Source organism: Papaver somniferum, unplaced genomic scaffold, assembly GCF_003573695.1.
Source record: "Papaver somniferum cultivar HN1 unplaced genomic scaffold, ASM357369v1 unplaced-scaffold_150, whole genome shotgun sequence".
Classification (NCBI taxonomy): Eukaryota; Viridiplantae; Streptophyta; class Magnoliopsida; order Ranunculales; family Papaveraceae; genus Papaver; species Papaver somniferum.
The window spans coordinates 2,213,459-2,219,458 of record NW_020624377.1 but is presented as its reverse complement, the minus strand read 5'-3'; positions in this window follow the sequence as shown (position 1 = coordinate 2,219,458).

Below are 6,000 nucleotides of genomic sequence, written 5' to 3'. Positions count from 1 at the left end.
CTACGTTTTCAAGCATCCTTACCAATCGACTTTTGGGGAGAATGTGTTCTTACTGCTGCCTACTTAATTAATCGAACCCCTTCTCGTGTTCTTCACTTCAAGACGCCTTATGATCTTCTTTATGGTTAGGCTCCACCTATTCACTCTCTCAGGGTTTTTGGATGTCTCTGTTACGCAAAAAACCTCACTCCTGGTGATAAATTTGACAGTCGCAGTCGTCGTTGCATATTTCTCGGCTATCCATTTGGAAAGAAGGCCTGGCATCTATTTGATCTTGACACAGGTCATTACTTTCAGTCTCGAGACGTACATTTTATTGAAGATACTTTCCCGTTGGCAGACAATGATGAGCTTCTGAAACTGCACTCACTGTATTCTGATGCGGTCAGTGATTCAGTTACTAGAACTTTGTCTGACGATCATTTTGCAGCTGACTCCAATAATGCACATGTATCTGGTGGTTCTTCTTCCGCTGCTATCTCTCGCCTGTTGACTCTGCACCACCACAGACTAGTTCTCATAGTCCGTCAGTCTACTTGGATGATGTACAACACACAGCTCATACTGCTGAGAATGATGCACATATTGATTCAGCACCTGCTTCTTCTTCTGCTGTGCCTGCGTCTGGTACAGAAGTTGTTACTTCTTCTCTCACGAAAAATACGGATAGTCGAGATCATCGTGATATAGTTGCAGACTAGGAACTTGGCCGGGGTAAACGTACAAAATTTGAGAACGTTAGGCACAAGGATTTTGTCCAATGGCAGGGTGTTTCAAAACAATCTAACACGACCTTGGTTTCCCCTGCAGCTTCACCTATACCAGTCAAGTCCTCAGGTACTCCCTATCCTATAACTCATTTTGTGAATTGTGATGCATTTTCTACTGCACATCGTTTTTTTGTTGCAGCCATTTCAAATGATGTTGAACCAAAATCATTTAAAGAGGCAATGGCTGATCCACGATGGCGTCAGGCAATGCAAGATGAAATTGTTGCACTTATTTCCAATGGTACATGGACAATTGAAGATTTGCCTGCCAACAAGTCTGCAATTGGTTGCATGTGGGTTTTTCGCATTAAGCGAAAATCTGATGGCTCTGTTGAGCGTTACAAAGCCAGATTAGTTGTTTTTGGAAATCATCAACAGGAAGGAATTAATTTCACTGAAACTTTTGCTCCAACAGTAAAGATGGTCATTGTACGAACTCTTCTTGCGGTTGCTGCAATAAAAAACTGGGAGTTAGTTCAGATGGATGTGCACAATGCTTTTCTTCATGGGGATTTAAATGAAGAAGTCTATATGCGACTTCCTCCTGGTTTTAGTAAGGGTTTATCTGGCAAGGTTTGTAGACTTCGTAAGTCATTGTATGGTCTACGTCAGGCTCCACGGTGTTGGTATGCTAAGCTAGCAGATGCTTTGCGTACATATGGGTTTTCTACCAGTGCTTCTGATCACTCGTTATTTCTTTATCGTCATGGGAATATTATCATGTATATTCTTGTATATGTGGACGATCTTGTTATTGCTGGTAACAACACAGCTGTTATTCGAAAATTTCAGGAATATCTAGGCAGATGTTTTCACATGAAGAATTTGGGAAAATTAAAATACTTTCTAGGCATTGAGGTAGCTAGAAGTTCCAAAGGAATTTTCCTTTGTCAGCGCAAATATGCTCTAGATATATTGACAGAAACAGGTCTTCTTGGTTCAAAACCAGCTAATACTCCCATGGAAGAAAATCATAGGCTGGCTCTTGCCTCAGACCAACCTATGACTGATCCTGCTCGTGACAGAAGGTTGGTAGGGAAATTGATTTATCTTAATCTTACACGGCCGGATCTGTGTTATTCTGTTCATATTCTTTCCCAGTTTTTACAACATCCAACTCAATCACATTGGGATGCTGCACTTCGAGTTGTGCGTTATTTGAAATCTAGCCCGGGGCAAGGTATTTTACTTCGTGCTGATTCCAAGTTAGTTCTTGATGCTTATTGTGATGCAGATTGGGCTAGCTGTCCACTTAGTCGACGTTCACTCACGGCACACTTTATCTTTCTCGGGGGTTCTCCTATATCTTGGAAAACGAAGAAACAAACCACAATTTCTCGTTCTTCAGCCGAAGCAGAATATCGTGTTTTGGCTTCCACAACTTGTGAAATCATTTGGTTAAAAGGGTTATTACGGAATTTTGGTTTAGGACATACAAAACCAGTCTCTATTCATTGTGATAGTCAAGCAGCGTTACATATTGCTAATAATCCTGTCTTTCATGAACGAACAAAGCATATCGAGATTGACTGTCACTTTGTGCGTGACGAAATACTTCGAGGTACTATTCGTCCATCCTATATTCATACTACCTCTCAACTAGCTGATATTCTGACTAAAGCCTTGGGACGTCAGCAGTTTCAAACTCTTCTTCTCAAGATGGGCATTTCGACTCTTCATGCTCCAACTTGAGGGGGGGTATTAGGTACATTCTTGTATATTTGCATATATTCACTTACTTGTCTTAAGAAGATATTCACCTCTTTTAGAATATCTTTAGAATATTGGTTGTAACCCTAACTCCTTTATATAGGAGTCTTTGTTATCAATGAAAACACAATTGAATCATCTCTCTCGTTTTGTTCTTCAAGTTATCTCGTCTTGTCTTAGGTTATAGAAACCTTCATGGTATCAGAGTCCGGTAACAATGTCTAGTATTTTAACTTCAACTTCCTCTTCACCAAACAAACAGTCCTCTATATATACTCTCGCTTCTAATGATGGACCAGGAACTATCATCATACATGTAGTTCTCAAAGGATCAAACTATGAAGAATGGGCTAAAGGGTTTCGTATTTCTTTGGGTGCGAAACGCAAGCTGGGTTTCATTAACGGTAAACTCTCGAAACCTTCTGATGATTCTTCTGACCTGGATGACTGGTAGACTATAAACTACATGATCGTTGCCTGGATTTTTAACACCATTGATCCAGTTCTTCGCTCCTCAATTTCTTATCGTGACACCGCTTTTGATTTATGGGAAGATATCAGGCTTCGTTTTTCTCTTGGGAATGGAATAAAAAATTTTCAACTTAAATCTGATGTCGCCGGTTGCAAACAAAAAGATGGAGAGTCTATCCAAGACTATTATGGGAGGTTGAAGAAACTCTGGGATGACATCAATGACTTTGATGCCTTACCTTCGTGTAAATGCTCCGGTTGTACCTGTGATCTTAATCTCACTCTACGTACTCGACGTAACAATGATCAGGTACGCGAATTTTTAATGGGTCTTATACCCTATTATGCTAATGTTCGTTCTAGTATTTTGGGCACCGAACCACTTCCGTCTCTGCACACTGTGTATTCTCGTCTCATTCAAGAGGAAGAGGTTCGATCTTATACTCAGCCGAAGGAGGATATCGTTTCTCCAATGGCTTTTCTTGCTCACGGCAATAAGCCACAAGGATCGAAATCAGGAGCTGTCAAAACTCCGTTGAAGTGCACCTATTGTGGTCATAATGGACATCTTGAGGATCGATGTTGGGAGAAGCATGGGTATCCAGATGGTCGCCAGCCCAGACGTCCACCTGCTGCTTATCTCAAAACCGAGTCACCAGTTCAACGTACTCAACCAGCGGCTAAGGCAAACGCTGTCGTTGGTGAGATGCCAACTCCAAATCATGTTCGTCTCTCTGGTAAGCGTGGTCAAATCTGGATTGTTGACACAGGAGCTTCCAATCATGTTTGTTGTGATGACACTGTGTTTGCATCCTGTGATAATATTAGTCCTCTTCAGGTTGGCCTGCCTAATGGTGTCAGCATACAAGCAACCAAAATTGGCATTGTGCAGATAAATGATTTTCTCATATTGCACAATGTGCTGTTTGTTCCTCAATTCACATGCAATCTTCTTTCAGTTTCTCAACTTTTATCTTCATCCCATGCTACTCATGCACCGAAGAATAATATAAGTGTTCAATTCACTAACTCTGAATGTGTTATACAGGACCATACTTTGAGGACGAGGATTGGTATGGGTAAGCTCATGGATGGGCTGTATTGCTTGATGGGGAAACCAGCTCGTGTCAACGTTGTGTTAGAGAAAACTGCAACAGATTTATGGCACAAACGGCTTGGTCATCCGTCTATCCAGGCCTTGAAGTTTCTACCTCAGATTGGTTGTGTTGATAGTCAGTTAGATTTTCATGCTTGCGATATCTGTCATAGAGCCAAGCAAACTCGTACTTCGTTTCCATTGAGTAATAGTAGGGCAGTTGATTTATTTGAGTTAATTCATTGCGACGTTTGGGGGCCTTATCATCCAAATCGTGCCTGTAACTCAAGATATTTTTTAACCATTGTTGATGATTTTTCTAGATGTGTTTGGGTGTATTTGATGAAAACCAAAGATGAGGTGCCTACCTTGTTAACAAACTTCTTCGCACTAGTTGAAAGACAGTTTACTAGAAAGGTTAAGACTTTACGTAGTGATAATGGAACTGAGTTCAAAGGTCTCGTTCCTTATTTTCGAAAAAATGGCATTATTCATCAAACCTCTGTCGTTAAGACACCACAGCAAAATGCTAGGGTGGAAAGAAGCATCGTCACATTCTCAATGTTGCTCGTGCGCTACGTTTTCAAGCATCCTTACCAATCGACTTTTGGGGAGAATGTGTTCTTACTGCTGCCTACTTAATTAATCGAACCCCTTCTCGTGTTCTTCACTTCAAGACGCCTTATGATCTTCTTTATGGTTAGGCTCCACCTATTCACTCTCTCAGGGTTTTTGGATGTCTCTGTTACGCAAAAAACCTCACTCCTGGTGATAAATTTGACAGTCGCAGTCGTCGTTGCATATTTCTCGGCTATCCATTTGGAAAGAAGGCCTGGCATCTATTTGATCTTGGCACAGGTCATTACTTTCAGTCTCGAGACGTACATTTTATTGAAGATACTTTCCCGTTGGCAGACAATGATGAGCTTCTGAAACTGCACTCACTGTATTCTGATGCGGTCAGTGATTCAGTTACTAGAACTTTGTCTGACGATCATTTTGCAGCTGACTCCAATAATGCACATGTATCTGGTGGTTCTTCTTCCGCTGCTATCTCTCGCCTGTTGACTCTGCACCACCACAGACTAGTTCTCATAGTCCGTCAGTCTACTTGGATGATGTACAACACACAGCTCATACTGCTGAGAATGATGCACATATTGATTCAGCACCTGCTTCTTCTTCTGCTGTGCCTGCGTCTGGTACAGAAGTTGTTACTTCTTCTCTCACGGAAAATACGGATAGTCGAGATCATCGTGATATAGTTGCAGACTAGGAACTTGGCCGGGGTAAACGTACAAAATTTGAGAACGTTAGGCACAAGGATTTTGTCCAATGGCAGGGTGTTTCAAAACAATCTAACACGACCTTGGTTTCCCCTGCAGCTTCACCTATACCAGTCAAGTCCTCAGGTACTCCCTATCCTATAACTCATTTTGTGAATTGTGATGCATTTTCTACTGCACATCGTTTTTTTGTTGCAGCCATTTCAAATGATGTTGAACCAAAATCATTTAAAGAGGCAATGGCTGATCCACGATGGCGTCAGGCAATGCAAGATGAAATTGTTGCACTTATTTCCAATGGTACATGGACAATTGAAGATTTGCCTGCCAACAAGTCTGCAATTGGTTGCATGTGGGTTTTTCGCATTAAGCGAAAATCTGATGGCTCTGTTGAGCGTTACAAAGCCAGATTAGTTGTTTTTGGAAATCATCAACAGGAAGGAATTAATTTCACTGAAACTTTTGCTCCAACAGTAAAGATGGTCATTGTACGAACTCTTCTTGCGGTTGCTGCAATAAAAAACTGGGAGTTAGTTCAGATGGATGTGCACAATGCTTTTCTTCATGGGGATTTAAATGAAGAAGTCTATATGCGACTTCCTCCTGGTTTTAGTAAGGGTTTATCTGGCAAGGTTTGTAGACTTCGTAAGTCATTGTATGGTCTACG